Below are 2500 nucleotides of genomic sequence, written 5' to 3'. Positions count from 1 at the left end.
AACAACACAACTTCCCATGTAAATCATGAATGTATTATGAGTGAAAATACAGTATTGCGTTTCAGTGTCGTGCAACAGATAAGAATAAAGATCTCGCAAAACAGAAAGAGAATCTTTTGCATGAGCTCGACGTTGTTCCAGGAATGTTTTCATCCACCATGTAATGCGTAGTCGATGCAACAAGGAGACGAGACAGAGGAAGAGAGTGGTTATAATTAACATCTTCAAGGCAAAGATCGTGGTTTCTACATCGAAGGGAAGGGAAAAGCGTGTACACATACACACAAATATAGTATTTTGCCTGGATGTATACGAATAGATAGTACTTTGTCTGGATGTATATATAAATAGTATATTATCTGGATATCCATATATTTACATATTCAGAAACATATATCGTGCATATATATGTGTGTACATAATCTCCCCTGTGCCACTGTCAGTATCAAAGTCTCGGAAATGCCAGCCTCAGTCCTTCCTGAACAAGAGAGTCCAAGGCAATAAACCGGTCAGAACCGAAGTGTTCTCCTTTCCCCAAATCATGGATACTTACACCCCGAAAGAAACCCCAGGGCCACTCCCCAGGCACGACACAAAAGCAGCGAATAAAAACCCCACTAGAGACCAGCTACAGCCTACCCGTCTGGGACTGCAACTCAAATTTAAACAAAAAAAAAAAAAAAAAAAACACATCACACCTTTGAAATTTTGTAGATGCTTTGAAAACGTCGCCAAAGAGAAAGCTAATGAAAATCAAATAGGGGAAAAGGATACGAAGAAAAACGATAAAATATGCAATCTTAAGCAAAATTTTCAAGACAGTACATATTTATAATATTAATTCGAAAAATATAATATCATATATATATGTATTTTTTCGCATTATCTCAGAAACTTCATGCGCACCAATCAGGTTTTATATAAAAGTAGACGTATAGTTTATATTGCAAAAATCGTAGTGGTCTTCGTTCCCAGAACAGTTCTGTATTCCACTTTAACCATTAAGCATAAAACATCACTTTTTAAAAAGTATAATTTAAATTCATATCTTGTTCATTTGTATTACCATGATGAATCGAAACTCTACAAAGTCTTTTCAAATTTTTAGTCAGACTTCTCAGACATTATTGTATTTAGCGAGATTCATTCATCAGGCATAAACAATTGCAGAGTAAAATGGACTATTCTTTGTAATTTATACTGATTGACAGCCTCTGTGTGAAATTTAATATCTATTCTGTGGTTTATTCGATATGAATGAGTTTTTAATCTGTGGACTGTTTCCACCTAAAATGCAGAAGTTCATGAAATCAGAAGTTTGAAGGTGATTTCATCATACCATGCATTTTAAAAGTAAAAAGAATCACGAAGTGAAAATCCAAGCCAAAGGGATGTAAAAACTCTTGTGCTGGAACTACGATGAATCACCATATGAACCATCACTCCTAACTTGGGGCTACGCCTGCGGGAACCCCCTCTATTGCCGTGTTACCTACCGGGGGCTTCGCCTGGACCCCCTCCCAATTGCCGTATTTCCCGATGCGAATAATACCAAAATAGGAAGTACTTCAACTCTGGCTTTACTTTCTTATCAGTGTACGCTTCCAAAGCTGCAGCAACAGTCATGAATTCTTTGACATAAAACTTCAGCTGAAAGCCATACTCTTGGGAAAATTTTGAGTCAAAGCTGTCCCTTCACATCCAACCCAAAACTGGCAAATTCAGTTCCAACTTTGAAGGAATCCATAATCGATGATCGACGCTTAGCCATGAACAATGAACAACACAAAAACAGCGCCAAAGTTTGTATACAAGGCTAATGCGCGAGTGTGTGTTTGCGCGCAAATAGTTAGTGCACATGTATGCCGGACGATTAGGCAAACTGTTATGAAATCCGGTGCCGGAACAATATCCACGGCGTATAGAAACAACGAGTCACAAAGCATTACAGAAGGCTGCGGTTTTCGCACACCATTTTCGCGTAAAAATTGTACTGGACATGGCAACGTTAGCTGCTTATAGAGACGCACTCAAGCAGAGAGAGCAAGGCGCGAGACGGCCGATTCGGCAGCATTACGCGGATGCCAAGTGAGTGCGCCTGTTTCGTCTTCGGAAGGACCAGGGTAGCATTTTAATTTGATGAATAATATTTCTTAATGTCTGTGTAACATTGTGTGTATTATATACGTATGTACATGCATACGTATATAATACGCAAAAAAAGGTTACGGAAATACGCAAACATGAGAACGTCTTCATGTGTGAATCTGTTGATCCAATGTATGGAGACATGGAAGAGAACTGTTCTGTAAAATGGGAATATGGTCTAACCGCAGTATGAAGAGGGTGGTGATGGTTATAATCCAAGGTGAAAAGGGGGTCAAGCGGAAAGGGAAAGGGAATGGGCGATGTCTGCATCAATTTCTCGTGGAAACCAGAGTATAAAGAGGACTTGCTTTGAAGTAGGGAGCATCACACTTCATCTCCTTCCATCATGTTT

This window comes from Penaeus vannamei, chromosome 4 (genome assembly GCF_042767895.1).
Source record: "Penaeus vannamei isolate JL-2024 chromosome 4, ASM4276789v1, whole genome shotgun sequence".
In the NCBI taxonomy this organism is placed as follows: Eukaryota; Metazoa; Arthropoda; class Malacostraca; order Decapoda; family Penaeidae; genus Penaeus; species Penaeus vannamei.
This window is presented reverse-complemented; position numbering follows the sequence as displayed.